Source organism: Anabrus simplex, chromosome 4, assembly GCF_040414725.1.
Source record: "Anabrus simplex isolate iqAnaSimp1 chromosome 4, ASM4041472v1, whole genome shotgun sequence".
Taxonomy (NCBI): Eukaryota; Metazoa; Arthropoda; class Insecta; order Orthoptera; family Tettigoniidae; genus Anabrus; species Anabrus simplex.
Window position 1 is genome coordinate 170,334,154 of NC_090268.1, and position 19,004 is coordinate 170,353,157.

Here is a 19,004-nt window from a genome sequence, read left to right on the forward strand (position 1 = left end):
ACAGAAAGCCGAAAAGGTAAAGCTCGGTACCTTGGGGACTGTACCTTGGTTTACAAAAGGTTACAATTTAAGTGCCAAAAGTAGATCAGTAAAATTTTAATTTAATAATTCCAATTTAGTTCATGGTGAACCTTCCACATTACTGTGATTAGTTGCCGAAACAGTTTTCCAGATTTTCGATACCACACACGCAAATAGGAATAAATTTAACGGCGAAGTCCAAATATTTATTATTATTATTATTATTATTATTATTTTTCCAGAAATCTTCGAAAATATCAAAATCCTCTTCAGGACGACGTTTAAAGTGTGTCAAACACTGGTACGTACCTTAGGTGATGAAGAAATGAGAAGAATTTTTAACCTGACATTGTTGACGAAGAAATACAGTCAAGCCACCGGGATCCAGACCTCGTTGTGAAGTATCCAGACGAAAAATAAATCCAAAAAACGCTCAGAAGAAAAGGCAGGAGGTCTTCAACTAGTTTACCTGGGGAAAATCCCCGTTAACATTCAATTTACGGTGGTTTCTTGGTACTCCAACGCTCCATGACGCCGGACACAAATACACACCAGCTCAACATGGCTGCCTCCAGCGAACTGAGTATCGCGTCGGCCAGCTGGAAGCAGGCCAGTCTAGCCTGGTAGTCGACCGGCGGGCGCATGCGCAGTAATGCGCAACCAATCACAAGACCAGACAATGGCCCGCTGACTACAGTAACTTTAAAAAAAGGTATACTGGCGTAAGCCGTTTGACACAAATTATTCTAGGCCGCAGGGCCAGTTCAAAATGGTTATAATGGGGAGGCTCACATTATTTAATATTGTCTCAGCCCTCCCGCCCCGAATCGACGACAAAATAACATGCATATGCCATCAATGATGTGGTGGTCACACATATACTAAATTTGGGCGAAGTTGTCCAACAGAAAACGACCACCAAGATTAACTAATTTTAGTTAGGAGTTCACATGACCAGGTTAATAGTCCAAGACACAGTTCCATATCACATAGTTTTTAGAAATAATTGGCGGGTGCGATCAACATCAGTGTCCAGAAACGTTAACCGAGCACTCGGAAAATCACCAGAGTAATGTTTGTCATCAAATAGAGAGCACAATGACCAGAGTTCACCAAATATTCAGTTTCACCCAATACACATTGTTTCAATGCATCCCACAATGATACAGTTTATGACACATTACGCAGTTCACCTTGAGGTTTGGCAACTCTCACACTAATCACAGATATACTGACCAAAATTAAACAAAAACCACATGGTTATAAGTCCACGCATCCAGGTTATTTTCTCAAGCACGGTGGTAAATTAATTTTAATGCACGAATACCTTTACAAGTCTCCTATGATATTAAGGGAATGCATGATCTCGAGTTGCAAAAGGGTGACAACAGGGGAAAGAAACGCACAACGGGACCAGGGGAGGACCAAAGAAAGGCGCAATTGGTGAATGAAATCTTCAAAATAAGTGAACCGCCAATTTTAGATCAATACAGTTTTGTTACGCTTGATTGAGTCAGGGCCACGGTACACCACTCAAAACACAGCAGAAGGTAGACAACGAGGTAAGCACCAGTTAGTACACGGAGTATCCATAATACCAGAATGGAACGAGCAACCACACCCATCACCATAGCCAAACAAGACCTCAAACTTCAACACTCGATTCGGTTAGCAATCAAATACCCAGAATTAAAATCACCGCAAAACAACAACCCATAATCAAGAGCATCAACCACAACATAAGGTGCCATAACCCCAGTGCCAAAGGCAATTTTCCACAGGAGCTCAAATTAGAAGCACAGAGTGAAAGAACACCTACCCTACAAGTACCATCACAACAGTACAACGGCTTACCGTCACTAGCTAAACGTAATGAAATATGACATAGGTCAAGAAGGTTTTCCTCTAGACGAAGGTCAATACACAGGCATACTCCAATGAAAGCAAGTTAAGTTCAAGATTTTGAATTTAGTAGATACAGGGCAACGACACAGTGAAGAATCGACCACAAACAGATTCCGAGATCCACTGACAAGAGCATTAGGGCAAAAAATTTCAAATACAGGTTTAACTTCCCACATCAAAATACACCACCTAGTTGAATAAGAGAGAGGACAAGCAACCAAGACGCAATAGATAAATCCAGCTTCAAGAAGTCAGAGTTAGGATATTAAATATGGAAAATCCAAGGCTTAAAAGGGTAAACATGTTTAGAGCAAGGGAAGGATTGACTGGACCTGTTGGAGACTTCTTAAGGTATCCAGATGGAGGGTTCGCGAATAGTCTGTCATCGACAACAAATCAGCCAAGCAACACCAAGCAACCGCGCACATCATTAGTCACAAATAAGCATCCTGGAACTAACGGAACAGAAATAGGGATAGAAGAATCACAGGAGGGAACACAATCTGGAATCAGTAACCAACCTACTACACCGAACCTTAAATACAATTAATTTCACAAAGGCCAGCCAATCAAATTAAAAGGCAAAGTAAAACCTCAGATCGGAAGACCAAAATGGAAAATATCGAGCAATGACGCACACAACGTACACCACCGGATACCCAATAGGGTCTCGGCATTACCCGGTCTACAAATACGTGACTTTTCCATCACACTGTCCCAATACGGCCACAGGTACTTTCTCCTATCCACCAGGAGAGCAAGCAAATAAAACATAAGTGGCGGAATACGAGGCGAGTCCATGGAAAATGCTCACTGTAGCATGAAGAAGGCAGTACTCTACAAGAAGACCCCATAATCTACTCGCAGGAAGATTCCAGTACCGACTAAGGGAGCACTACTCCGTCCCATACCAGAGTAGCAAACCCATAGCATGGTAAGATGACAAACACCAATGTCAACAGACACAAGAGATCCACTGAGAAAAATGAAACACCATAGAGTGGTAGGTAAAATTAAAAATGAGCTTTACAGCAGAAGAAATTACAGACACGACATCAGATCAATAGGAAATGCATGGAGACAGGAAAAGAAAAAACCCGAGCATACCAAACAGACACATTACTGAAAACCAACGAGCTAATTCTGAGAGTAGTAGATTCATGTAGAAGAAATGGCCATATCCACAGAACACGGAGGTAAATTAAAGACAGACACGAACACTGCCCATACCAAGGTGCCAACATCACCAAATAATACAACACCAAAGAATAACCCAACCATGACAAACCACACCGGACATGCGTCAGCTCCACAAAGGGATTAAAGGAACACAAACATCCTCAACAACATGCCGTGAAGTTCTCATGCCACCCCAAAATAAATCCCCAAAAATAATCCACGGTACCGTCACAACACAACCACCTTACATATGTCCAAAGCCATCCCAATGAAGGTTCAAAAGGGCATATACCACCCCTCAGGCAGAGGATCATCAACAACACAACACAAGACCCGACAAGTAGATATGGTAGGGAATACTAGAACCTACAACTCAAAGGAATTAGATAAATACCAAAAGGTTAACAAAATTTTGACAACACATATTCTAGGCCTATAATTACCATGGCAGTGCACGATACCAACATGGAGAGAATAATCAGGCATAAGAAACACCAAATTACCAAATAATGCTTACAACAGGATGAAATCCAAAGCAGTAGTTCAGAAAAGGTCAGTCAGATTAATTACTACACAGCAAGGCAAGTTACGAGTAGCAAAACTTGAAGTGGCCCAGACACCAGATAAATATCCTTGAACTAGTTGATAGGTTACACGAGGAAGATGGTTCACGACACACCAGAAGTTGTGAAACACGCTCGACCAAAAATCAGGAAGGAAAAAACCAGTTAAAACTATAATAGCTCAGGCACAAGGCCATCCAGTTATCCCAACCTAATACCGGCCAACATGGCCCAATCATAACTGATGACTGCCTCACGGGCAGTTGACAGAAAAGATAACTCCAATCACAAACCAAGACCAGACATACATACATATTCACGGGTGGGATGATGAAATGAAAAGACACTCAAGCCAACAACACACAGCACTCAGCCAAGGCACAAACACACAAAGCTCGGTAATGATTGAAGCACATCATATAGGCAGATTCAATATACCAAATTCCACACAAGGATGGTAACACCTCTCTAGTAACAGGTCAAATAAACCAGACATGATCTCGCAAGGGTGCATATTTAACGGCACACTAAAAGCCAACTACACTTCAGATAACAGAAACTTAAACCAAATTTGAAGAAATAACAAAGGCAAGTAAGGTTAAGCAATTTCCAAATTAAAAACCAACCAAAGAGAACAGAAACATTACAGGCTAGATAAGTTTCAAAATACCATGATGTTGCCCACTTGATTATCAGATACTAACAGCCAAGAACGGTTACTGGCATGGAAACAACAGAGGTTAGGCATAAGTTAGTAGGGGCAAATAACTTTACCCACACAGCACCAATTAAATGAAAAGCACATACAACCATCAATGCCATAACACCAGGTCACATTTCAAAACCATGAAAGGGCATAACAGATCACCGTACACCTCAGCACATAACCGATTACACATATAAGTAGGCATATTTGGACATGCTTAGTGGCCAGGTCAAATTATAATCAGAATCACACACCAGAGTTAACGCAGTAAGAAGGTATTAAATTTAGAAGACAAATAAACGGTTAGCATGTACACCACCGAGGTACCATACAGGAAATATGCTAGAAATGATAATAACAACATTAAGTCTCGGAGCCCAAGGCAAGGCCAGAACAGATAACGCAATAAGGTGATCCCAGGACACACAATGTCACACTGCAAAAGCAACCGAGCAACCTTCACATAACATAATGATCAGAAAAGCTCTCCACGATTAAACCAGATTAATTCCCACCGAAATCGCAACCACAGTATGCAGGTAGACAGCAAAAATACAAGGTTGACAGCCAGTACAGATAATACAGGACATGTACCAGGCGGTAGTACACCAGTAGCCCTGAGTCAACCAAGTCATACTCCATTACAAGTTGTTCAATTATTACAACTTCCATCAACCCAGAATAATTAATTACATGCAATCACTCACCAAATCCGCCAGGAAAAGGAAGAAAAAAATTTACAGGTCACCTCGAAACAGCAAAGCAGAAGCAGAATTCACAGTACAGGTACCCAAAGGGTTTCAAAATCATAATCAGCAAGTAGATAAGTCCATACAGCTCAGCATAAACACCGTAGAAAGCAACAGGGAACTCCAAAACACAGGTACATGAAACAAATAACATAGGGAATTACACGAGATCCTTGCATTTCCTTTTACAATAGTTATTGACAACAACACTTTTGTTTCTTAAGTCTTTGATTTTCATTCACCAACATCCACTACAGCACTGCACCAAGCAAGGGTAGAAAGGGAGGAAAATTAGGCTGCACAAGGCAGAAACAACAGAGATTAGGCAGCAGAGCAACAACAGTGGAACAACAAACAACCACCGCTCTGATACCACTCTCACCGCTCACCACCCTCTAGGACCCCGGTACCACCTAGGGGTGATGAGGTGAAAAACCTTATCCACCAGGGAGAGAGAAAAAGAGAGAGAGAAAAAAGGACGAAGAGAGAGAGAGAGAGAGAGAGAGAGATAGAGAGAGAGAGAGAGAGAGAACGAGAGAGAGAGACCCTGGCGAGAAGGTTGCTAGCGTGTCCGCCCCAAAATGGGAGTTATAGCGAACACGAGGAAGGGTGAAGGGCACAAGAAGAGCAACAACAAGTACAGTCACAATATTAAAAACAAGAACCATAGAAAACTTACCGGAAACAGCGGAGGAAGACGACTAAAAGGCCGTGGAAGTTAATCAGTGGCAGTGCTCCACCGAACGTGGCGAATGAAAACCAGCATTTACATGAAGTTTAAAAAAAATTTAATTGAAGGGCAAATGGTAGGTAACAAACCAAGTCATTAAGTAGATAAAGCCTAAGTTTATTTTTAAAACGTAATGCCAAAATGTAAATAAAATCAACGTAAGGTTGAAAAATGGAAAAGGAAACTAACAATAAGTAAAATAAATTAGAATATACCCAGGTGGGGTTTAAAAGAAAATTAATTCATTACTAAATAACAATTAATGAAAATAAATACACTTTAACAGATAATAAATAGAGAACTTGATGAAAACAACAAGAAAGAAAGGGTGACCTCCGTACCTAATTAAATGTGATCAGAAAACAACGGAAAACCAATAGACTTTCTTACATAAATGTTACCTTTAAATTAAATGTGATCGATCACGGATAGTTAAATAAATTTTAAAAAAAAAATATTAAGTTAACAATTATTCCATAAAATGGATCTTCAACGCGGTCGCTTCTCATAATTACCAAATTTGAAATCGTTCAGTTTCCACCAAGGACAGTTTCCAAGACAAACAGAATTTTACGTTAAAATACCTCCTCACGCGGGGCAAGGAAATGGTAACACAAACATTAAAGGAGGAGAAAATAAATAAATTAATTTAAACAGGAAACGATGCACTCTACCCCGAAATATATAATTCAAGATCCACACAGGGTCAACACGCCAGACAACACTTAACCCGACAACAATACACACCAAAACGTTGCCAAGGTAACACCAAAACAAAAGCAACGCCTCCAAAAACACGGAGGAAAACAGGCTAGAGAAAAATTTTAATTCACCCAAAACCCCAGAAGGGGGAGGGGAGAAGAAAACATACCAAACAAATTAGAAAACAAAACACAGGAAAGCAAACAGAAAGCCGAAAAGGTAAAGCTCGGTACCTTGGGGACTGTACCTTGGTTTACAAAAGGTTACAATTTAAGTGCCAAAAGTAGATCAGTAAAATTTTAATTTAATAATTCCAATTTAGTTCATGGTGAACCTTCCACATTACTGTGATTAGTTGCCGAAACAGTTTTCCAGATTTTCGATACCACACACGCAAATAGGAATAAATTTAACGGCGAAGTCCAAATATTTATTATTATTATTATTATTATTATTATTTTTCCAGAAATCTTCGAAAATATCAAAATCCTCTTCAGGACGACGTTTAAAGTGTGTCAAACACTGGTACGTACCTTAGGTGATGAAGAAATGAGAAGAATTTTTAACCTGACATTGTTGACGAAGAAATACAGTCAAGCCACCGGGATCCAGACCTCGTTGTGAAGTATCCAGACGAAAAATAAATCCAAAAAACGCTCAGAAGAAAAGGCAGGAGGTCTTCAACTAGTTTACCTGGGGAAAATCCCCGTTAACATTCAATTTACGGTGGTTTCTTGGTACTCCAACGCTCCATGACGCCGGACACAAATACACACCAGCTCAACATGGCTGCCTCCAGCGAACTGAGTATCGCGTCGGCCAGCTGGAAGCAGGCCAGTCTAGCCTGGTAGTCGACCGGCGGGCGCATGCGCAGTAATGCGCAACCAATCACAAGACCAGACAATGGCCCGCTGACTACAGTAACTTTAAAAAAAGGTATACTGGCGTAAGCCGTTTGACACAAATTATTCTAGGCCGCAGGGCCAGTTCAAAATGGTTATAATGGGGAGGCTCACATTATTTAATATTGTCTCACATCCCATTTCGGGTTACACGTAAAAGCTAGAAATCAATCAATCAATCAATCAATCAATCAATCAATCAATCAATCAATCAATCAATCAATCAATCAATCAATCAATCAATCACAACATAAGGTAAAAGTCAAGAGTGTTAGCACGACCAGGGATAAAATAAGCAAATTAAAAAGAAATACTTACAAATTATCCCAACAAAAGGCCGTCGCTGATTGAGGAAGCTCTGGACACAAGAGGCCAAGCGAATCAACTTAAAATAAGCTTAATTAACTAATTGGCTGAAATAATAACTCAAATTAAATGTGATCAAACAATTTTTAATTAGGTAAATAATTTAAGAATTTTCGACCTCAAAAATTAATTTTTAAAAATCAATTACTACTACACCATGAACGTGAAAACCATTCAGAATAATTAATCATGGGTATCGAATGAAATAATTTTTTCCTTTGTACACAAACTCTTATTGCCAGGAGGCAGAAATTCTTTTAGAACTATAAACCAACGTAGATCAATAGAAGATTAAAATCTTAAGTCAATCATTACTGAAAGAAAGCTGAAATTTCCCTAATGAACTTCTCGGTTATTCCAGGGCTGCATTAAAATTTAATCAAACCCACGAAAATGCATAACATCAGTTAACACCAAGAAATTATTTGTAACATGGACATAAATCCATAAATTGGATAAATAACCCAAATATTCTCGAAGGTACGATAGCTTAAACCAAATGAGTTAATAAAACTCAGCAGAAAAACCTTCCACATGCACGAAGATCCACACCCAAAATCAGCTGAAAGTCAAGTTACCAATAATAAGTTGATACTCATATGTCAAATTCAACACAGTATGGCCACGGTAATGTTTGCATTCTATTACACCGGTGTGTAACAGATGACGACCACCGAAATCAAAACAGGCACTTGAAGTACCGAGGAAGTCATTAGAAGCCTTACATTAAAACTTCATGGTTTCTCTTTTAGTAGCCCGACATGGCTAGAAAATATTATTATAATAAACATAATTTGTTTGTTCACAAAAAATTAACTAACTGAAGTCAAGAAGGTAAACAAATACCATAACGACCATTACAACTTGAAGCCCGAAAATATTACCATATTACAAGATTATTATGAGGACCTGTTTTAGGAAATCTATTTCTTTTAAAACCACATGCAGAATTTCACCTTTGAGGTTATTGATCTCCGCGTATTAACACTATTAATTAATCAATCCGTTCCTTGGTAGCTTAGTTCAGTACAGAAGATGGATGCAGCTTACTTACGAGGTCGAAGGAAACAAAATATATTAAATATTCCAAAAGGATAATCCAATGTTCAGGCCATTCGCCTAGATGGACAATCCATCACCCTGGGTCCAATTTCAGGAGCATCTCCTCTTCGTGCATCATAATTTTCTTCTCTTCTTAAAGCACAATCAGCAGAGAATGGGTTCCAGCGTCTTCGGGTTAAGAAGCAATAATCAGAACAACTGCTATCTGCATTGTCGACCCCCACTACGACTGAGAAGCTTCACTTCTTGCGTCCAGATAGCAGCACGACTTAGTCATCTAGCCGCTTAATTCCAAGTCGACGGCTAGATAGCACACCATCACCAATTAGAGAAAATCCATGGAATCCAGCAGTTGAATACACGGTGGGCCAGACAAGAAAATGGACGCATTAACAAGATGCATCGTACCATCCCGAAGAATAATTTTAAATCCATTACACAATCAATCAATCAATCAATCAATCAATCAATCAATCAATCAATCAATCAATCAATCAATCAATCAATCAATCAATCAATCAATCAATCAATCAATCAATCAATCAATCACTACTGATCCGCATTTAAGGCAGTCACCCTGGTGGCAGATTCCTTATCTGTTGTTTTCCTAGCCTTTTCTTAAATGATTGCAAAGAAATTGGATTTTTATTGAACATCTCCCTTGGTGAGTTATTCCAATCCCTAACTCCCCTTCCTATAAACGAATTTTTGCCCCAATTTGTCCTCTTGAATTCCAACTTTATCTTCATATTGTGGTCTTTCCTACTTTTAAAGACACCACTCAACCTTATTCGTCTATTGATGTCATTCCACGCCACCTCTCCACTGACAGCTCGGAACATACCACTTAGTCGAGCAGCTCATCTCCTTTCTACCAAGTCTTCCCAGCCCAAACTTGCAACATTTTTGTAACGCTACTCTTTTTCTTTTGATTTTTTGCAGTTCTTGAATCAAGTAATCCTGGTGAGGGTCCCATACACTGGAACCATACTCTAGTTGGGGTCTTACGAGAGACTTACATGCTCTCTCCTTTACATCCTTACTACAACCCCTAAATACCTTCATAACCATGTGCAGAAATCTGTACCCTTTATTTACAATCATATTTATGTGATTACCCCAATGGAGATCTTTCCTTATATTAACACCTAGATACTTACAATGATCCCCAAAGGCAACTTTCACCCCATCAACGCAGTAATTAAAACTTATTTGTGAAACTCACAACCTGACTTTTAACCCCGTTTATCATCATACCATTGCCTACTGTCCATAAGTGGAATAAGTGGGCCTTGCGTGGTGCCGCACGTACAGCTATTCATTCCATGACGTACAACCCATCCCCACACCTTCATGTGCCGTTCGGCGTCACCAACCATACAGAACGACGGAATCCGGAGTAAGAATGACCCGTCGCTCTGTATAGGAACATCATGGAGATCAGTGAGTGATCTACTGTGGTCAATTTATAAAGTAAAAATTATACAATTTATATGTAATTTGGAATTTTTTCGTGCGTGTAACGGTGATAGAGTGCGGTGAAATTAAACGCTCCCCCACGTCGTTTGCGTTTCCGTCAATAGTAATTGCATCATGCAGGTGGATGTAATTTTTCACACGCAGGTTCAAGCAGGTTGAGGGACGTTGTAGTCTTGCTCACCTGACTTCTCACACACATGAAAATGTCCACTACTTGGGCTTCCAGAAGTGACCAGTTTTCTCTTTCTTACCTCTTCAGTCTCGTTTTCATTTCTCTTTTTCCTTCTCTGTCTTAAGACCTTGAATCTCCTCTCCCTTTCTTCTTGTGATTGACTTCCAGTGTTCGTTTTGTTCGTCCTCCTTAGGTCCTCGAGTCTCTTCTCATTTTCCTTCAGTCTGAAAATATCCCAAACGTTCTTTCACATTTTTAGTAACAATCAAAGGGCCCCTTGAGTATACGCACTATATGTTCCTCTTTTCTTCGAACCTGGTCTCATTTAACTTGCCCCTCTGGAAAAGGAGTACAGAGAACCTCAACCTAGCTCATTCCGCAAAAGACACGACCCATGCTCTGTTAGCGTACGGTACACCTCGAACTTGCAATCTGGGTATACCTCTGCAGCTGCCTGCACATCGCTAGCACAGCCAAAACAACCATGTTTACTCATAACCTCTGCATACTATTAGGCGCTTGCTTAGCTCCTATTATCTGCGGTAAGTGCACTCATGCCGAACTCCTCCCAGCTATTCTTTCCATGACGTACAACCCATCCTCTCACCTTCATGTGCCGTTCGGCCTCATCAAATATACAGAACGATCGAGACTGGAGCAAGAATGACCCGTCGCTCTGTATATGAACATCATGGAGATCAGTGAGTGATGTATTGTGGTCAATTTATAAATTATACATTTTATATGTAATTGTCGAAATGAAGAAATCCAGTTATCCAATTTTTTCATGAATTATTAAGAAAAGAATATTCATTAGGACATATTCTCTTTGGAATATTGTACAAGTGTTTCCTTGACGACTGCTTTCAATTGTAGAAATAATTTATTTATTTTCCCTTGAGATTTTTGTTTATTTTAATGTCGTCAATCTTATGTTAATTTTAAGGACACTTCCTCCAAAGCATTACTTTGTCAATTTATGTATTTTTCATCTAAACAGTGTTATGTGGCTGAAGATGTTGATAATATACGAAACATGTACCACTTTTAACCATTAAATCACCTTAGGCAATCATTGTATCGACTAGGTGGAAAATAAATACTTAGTTGTGAATCGAGTGTTAATCATACAATATGGCATACAACATACAACAAGAGCTGATACTCAACCTCGAGGTTCGTTACAGAAACAATATTAATGTTATTTGTGTTATGCACATCATTACAGTACGGTACCTAGGTGCAACGAAGATTGAAGAAAAAGGAACTGAAAAACTGAGGTATATTTTATTCATAGTTTCTTCGCTAACAACGAATAAGAAATTGATGAACTTAATACAAAGTTTCTCCCCATATATATCATTCAATACTGTGTTTCAGTGTAAACTGTTGCAGACTTCTTAAAGCTTACCATATCACAGTTGCAAAGTAGGTACTGTAACAAACATTCATCATCTTACAATTGGACACACTTGTTGTTCTGCATGATAATTTAAGTCCTGCCACAAACCAGTTTCTCTCTTTGTATCTTTACAAGCCAACAACATTTACAGGTACTCTCTCTTTGCTTGATTAACTGTGCATTTCCAATAAGCCTATAGGGCCTACTTTATCACAGAAGGTAAGATTAGAAAATATTATGACATGCTCATCACTCTAAAAAGCAGTCCTAACACCAATATAAATTAAAAATTCACTGTACTTTCCATACACATTTATGGATTGTAAAAAACAAATTTAAAATGTGTACCTGTTAAGTTATAACATTGTACAATTTTATTATTATTGCTACTTGCTTTACGTCGCACCGACACAGATAGGTCTTATGGCGACGATGGGAGCGAAAAGGCCTAGGAATTGGAAGGAAGCGCCCGTGGCCTTAATTAAGGTACAGTCCCAGCATTTGCCTGGTGTGAAAATGGGAAACCACGGAAAACCATCTTCAGGGATGCCGACAGTGGGGCTCGAACCCACTATCTCCCGAATACTGGATACTGGCCGCACTTAAGCGACTGCAGCTATCGAGCTTGGTTTGTACAAGTTTAGCAAGTACTGGTTATTAGACTTCCCCCCTACAACCTGGAAGAAATTTTTCAGCCAGTTTTGCTCTTTCTTGCATTTAGCTCTGCAAAATAGGGTTTATTTGAATGGAAATAAATGTGCTTTATAATGTAGCAACTAACTAAAAAGATGACATGGTGCATAAATCCACAAAACTAACGTTGCACGTTAAAGTTGCTACTTTACCCTTGTAAAATCAGAAAATAGCATTACACAATAAGACGCGTTCTTTATGAACTGAATTTCAAGTGTAAGAAACAAATAGCAATCAGGATCACTTAAGTAGCTCTTTGAGAAAAATAACACACATACTATGTGAAGTTGTGTTCCTAATTAAAAAGCGTAAAGGATAATGCATATAGTACATGTCCGTATTTACGGATGTACACAAAACGTAGGAAGAACACTAGCACGTTTCACTGCTCTTCTCCACGACACTTTCTTCAAGATGACAAAATCAGTCACTGAAATAGTTGTTTTACTAATCTTGCAAAACAATACCTAGCTTCATAAAACCAGTAGCACAACAGCAAAGGTGCTGCTGCAACAAGAAAGCACCACAACCCAGATGAACTGGGCAACAAACATTGTGATCATTGCCACATCATGATTTGTGAAAAAAGACAAGTGTCCATAACCGAGTTCTGTACCAGAGACTAGTGAAAACGTTATTTACAAGCTTATGTACATTGTGCAAATTTCATCTTCTTAATAACAATAATAATGACTGAAGCATAGGGGAATGAATATACAAGCAAACATGATTTTATAGAATAAAATTATAAATATGAAATGAATACGCTCAGAATATAAACATTGATTATCACATACTAGTAGCAAGTATAAAATACATTGAAATATACACATTAGAAACTAGAACTGCAACTGTAGGATGTTGCTAGGTTTGTAAGTTCCAGTATGTAGACTTACACAAGACAATGGAAGAACCATTTTCACACTCCGAGGCTTGTTATTGTTGTGCCTTTTTCCATGCAGTCTCGCTCGTTCTCCTGTCACTGAAGACTAAGCTCCCCTTGGAGAAGACTCGTTCTCAGGGCACCAAAGTAGATGAAACACACCAGGGGCGTATATAAGGGGGGGGCCCAGGGGGCCTGGGCCCCCCCCCCCGAAAAAATGTATAAGCCTTGAAGAACCGGACCAAAATGATGGGAATTTTCGATCGTTGTTGAGATTCCGAGCCAACAGTTAGCAGTTTATGTGCCATACCTGGACGATTTTTGTAACTCACTAAAAGAATGCTTTGAATCTCACAAGGAAATAGTTGCATCCTTACAAAACATCCTTCCACAATTGTGTATCGTAACAGATTTCGGTTCATTGGAGGCTGCTTTTAGTTTCTACGAAGGAAATCTGTCACATAAAGAGATTGTGCAAAGTGAGTTTATGAGGTGGAAAGAAAAGTGGAGTCAGGAAAATCCTTCAAATCTTCCCAAAATGGCTGTAAGTTCTCTAGAAAAATGTGACAAGACTTTCTTCCCCAACATTTATACCCTTCTCATATTACTCCCCGTTCTTCCTGTTTCTATCGCAACCGTAGAAAGAACTTTCTCTAGCCTAAGGAGACTGAAGACTTACTTAAGGAACAGCACATCTGAAAGTAGGCTTAACGGGCTTGCTTTACTCTCTATCCACAGAGACATTATAGTTAGTGATGAAGAAGCTCTTGATAAGTTTGCAAGTGTACCAAGAAACCTGGACTTCGTTTTGTAACCATTAGTGTACTGTATGTATGTATGTATGTATGTATGTATGTATGTATCAGCCCAAATCAATGTTTCCGTTTGCCTTTCTAAAGTGTTTGAAATCGTCTGACCTCTTAAAATTACTTAATCTAACGTTACATCAATCTTGGCCCCCCCCCAAAAATATATTCTATATTCGCCACTGAAACACACAAACGTTTTTGAGCTATTTCACTCAAGAAGGGAAACTGAACTTTGAGTTCACACCACCATTTCAATGCATCTTCAGTTCTCCTTAGAATATCACATTATAAGTATCTCTGGACTTCAATAATTGACCTGTATGAAGGAGTCCCTTGTGGAAGTGCTTGAGAAAGACATTTGTCTATTAGCGATCATGGTGAAAATTCATCTCTGTTCTCAACAGTGGGACTTTGGGGTTTATCACCTTCCAGAGACCTAATTTTCAAAGCTATCAAACGTTGTAGGGGCCGCCTGGCCGAGGCGGTAAAGGCGTGCTCGGTCCCCCCGGAAGGACGTGGGTTCGAATCCCCGTCAGGAAGTCGTAAAATCTAAGAAACGAGATTTCCACTTCCGTAGGTGCATATGGCCCTGGGGTTCACTCAGCCTACACCAAAAATGAGTACCAGGTTAATTCCTGGGGGCAAAGGCGGCCGGGCGTTGAGGCAACCACTCTACCCCATCACTTGCCGAGGTTACGAATAGTGGAAGCCTTTACCTTCCACACCTCCAAGGGCCTTCATGGCCTGTACGGAGATGACTTTGCTTTGCTTTATCAAATTTTGTAGCCTCTTTTTACAGTTTTCCAATGCTTGGTGGTTTTGAAAAGCAACGTTTATTATCTTGGATCAAGAAAGGTACTGTACATTAACCAAGAGTGTTGCTGTCTTCAACATGGCCAAATCTCTCCTTAAGCCTAGAGCTCAATATTTGTATGATATTTTCTGACAAGTCAGTAAAACGTTCAGTACTAAATTTTTCATAAACTGACTGTAGCCTATTAGCCAAAACTATGACAGGTGATCCACATTTGCACTTTTCATCACTAGCTGATTTTGTCACAATTTCAAGGGGCTTTAATATTTTACACATTTCATGGATAACTGTCCACTCTTGGGAGTTCCGAACAGGTAGATCTTTGTCAATGAGTGCTGTGGTGCTTTTGGTGGCATCTTCTAACCTTTCTAACATGTAGAGTGTGGATTTCCATCTTGTTGGTACATCAAGAATTAACTTCTTTACTTGAGTGACTCCACTGTTTCTCTGGAAATTCATTCCCCCTGTGAGTGGGGGCGGTAGAATAACACCCACGGTATCCCCTGCCTGTCGTAAGAGGCGACTAAAAGGGGCCCCAGAGGCTCTGAAGTTTGGAGCGCGGGTTGGCGACCACGGGGCCCTTAGCTGAGTCCTGGCATTGCTTCCACTTACTTGTGCCAGGCTCCTCACTTTCATCTATCCTATCCGACCTCTCTTGGTCAACTCTTGTTCTTTTCCGTCCCCGACGCTATTAGGTTTGCGAGGGCTAGGGAGTCTTTCATTTTCATGCCCTTCGTGGCCCTTGTCTTCCTTTGGCCGATATTTTCATTTTTCGAAGTGTCGGATCCCTTCCTATTTTTTTCCCTCTGATTAGTGTTATATAGAGGATGGTTGCCTAGTTGTACTTCCTCTTAAAATAATAATCACCACCACCAATCTCTGGAAATTCAGTAATTTTTCAGTTGCTTGATAACTCCTTTTAAAATATTTCACTATTATTTTCATTTTGTTCAGGAGCCCATCGATTAAGTGGATAGCCTTTGTAACAATAATATTCAGCTGGTGAGCAAAACAGCCAAAATGCTTCCAGTGAATGTCTGTAATAGCTCTTTTGCTGTTGGCTGCATTATCTGACACTGCAAGCACGATTTTATTTTCCAATTTGTAACCTGAATAATCCTTTGTAATTCCTGTGATAAACTCTCACTTGTATGGCTTCCGTGTAAATCACAACATTCTAAGAGGACAGATTTCAGCTCAAAATTATGGTCAAGAAATAAGCAGTAATGGCCAAAAAACATTCATTGTTTATGGAAATCAAACAATCTGTCGTAATACACACCTTCTTAACAGCTCCCATCATACTTTTCACCTTATTCAAACACTGTTCATGTAATGCAGATATCAATGTTTTTGAAATCGTCTGTCGATTTGGTAGTACATATCCTGGATTAAGTGCTGTGACAAATGCCTTAAAACCATTGTTTTCAAGTATTTGAAAAGGCTGAAGGTCATATATTACCATTTGAGCAAGTATTTCATCCAGTTCCTCTTTTAAGAGAAGGCTACTTTTCTCGGTATGTATGTTGCTATTGAACTTTGACATAACCGTGGCTGAACCTGACAGACTTATTGCACTTCTGTCGAAGCTGTGCTGGTTGACGGAGTAGTATACTGTTGAAGCTGTGCTGGTTGATGGAGTGTGAGTAGCGACTGCTGGGCTCAATGACAGTGGCTGAATAAAAATAATGAAAAACAGATTACCCGTGCCATGGCATTATTGGTATGTAATTAGCCTCATTTAATGTAATGTAACAGGCCCAAGAAGCTCTGAACTTTGGAGCGTGGGTTGGCGACCACGGGGCCCTTAGCCGAGTCCTGGCATTGCTTCAACCTAATTGTGCCAGGCTCCTCACTTTCATGTATCCTATCGGACCTTCATTGGTCAACTCTTGTTCTTTTCCGACTCCGAAGCTATTAGGTTTGCGAGGGCTAGAGAGTCGTTCGTTTTCCCGCCCTTCGTGGCCCTTGTCTTCCTTTCGCCGATATCTTCATTTTTCGAAGTGTGGGATCCCTTCCATTTTTTTCACTTGATTAGTGTTATATAGAGGATGGTTGCCTAGTTGTACTTCCTCTTAAAACAATATTCACCACCACCACCTTTAATGTAACTCAATGAATATAATATAATTACCTCATCCTGTCTTGCAGTACTGGTACTGGACCTCTTGGCTTCTGTTGTTCTATACGGATAATATATAGCTGGGTGTTTTCTTTGTATATGTTTTGTTAAATTAGTAACAGATGTTTGGTAAGACAGTTTCTCGCTGCAGATATCACACTTGGCATATTCATTGTCAATAGCCTTGAAAAAACTCCACACAGGAACTATTACGTTGTCTCCTATTAAGCATATTTATGTATTAATCTATTTATTATTATTAATCTGTCTATCTATGCGTTATTGTTATATTTACCTATTATAAAGAATTAATAAAAATTATTCACTACACGATGCACTTGTGAGTAAAACAGCACTGATTTACTGTGAGACCAACCACATAAAAACAGGAATGGAAATGGTGATTCTTTTGATCTATGGGGCAACTGACAGATTTTCCCTGCTGTTACAATTTAATAAAATACTCAATGCGAATAAATTTAACATTAATGAAAAGTTATTTAATAGAGTTCCTATTATATAAATATATTTCTAAACCATAGGTTTCAGTACTTAAAGTACTTAAGTAAAAGCAACCGAACGTACTTACCCTATTCTCATTTATAAACGCCGCCTTTTTTCTGTGTTTAAAAAGTACAATCGCGCTATCTCTCGGGTAAACCTCTCAAATAGAAGTTCGCTTTACTCATGTAGTTGGTGGTTATAACCTAGGTAGCGCTGGTAGACCTGTGAACGTGATTCAACTACACGAAGTAAACGATGTTTTGTCACAGATACTTCCGTCACAGCGTATCTGATATCGGTGACAAAGTAGCAGGCTGTGATTAATCGACCATCTCTAGTCACGGGCAAGCAACGGCTTGTAAGAGACAACATTAATCTAAGATACAATGTTAACCGTTGTTGCCCTCATTGTATATTTTTAGCCTTTGCTTATTCATGTTTTGTATAACTAGGAATTATTTACCTTACACTTCCCAGATTTCTGGCTTGACTCTCACACAAAGTATACTTAACGTCATTGGCTGATAAGTTCACATCGCTTGCGTGAAAAAGTCACAAGAGGGCGTACACCTCCCTCCTATCCTATCATATCTGACCTCTCTTGGTCAACTTTTGATCTCTTTCGATCCCGCTGCTATTCCGTAGGTTCCGAGGGCTAGGGAGTCTATCATTTTCACGCCTTTCGTGGCCTTTGTCTTTCTTTGGCCATGTCTCCCCTGTGGGTGGGGGCAGTTAAATAACACACACGGTATCCCTGCCTCTCGTAAGAGTTAACTAAAAGAGGCTCCCGGGACTTTGAACTTGGGAGCGTGGGCTGGCGACCACGGGACTCTCAGCTGAGTCCTGTCATTCCTTCCACTTACTTGTGCCAGGCTCCTCACTTCATCTAATTTATACGACCTTTCTTGGACAAATCTTGCTCTTTGACGATGGTATTAGACCATTCGAGGCCTAGGGAGTCTTTAATTTTCACGCCCTTTGTAGCACTTTGTCCGAAATTTTCATTTTTCGAAGTGTCCGACTCGTTGGCTGAATGGTCAGCATACTGACCTTCGGTTCAGATGGTCCCAGGTTCGATTCCCGGCCAGGTCGGTGATTTTAACCTTCATTGGTTAATTCCAATGGCTCGGGGCTGGGTGTTTGTGCTGTCTCCGACATCCCTGCAACTCAGACACCACACATAACACCCCCTCTGGGGACACCATGACCTTGACGTCGGTGTGGGGGCTTGTGTGCTTGTT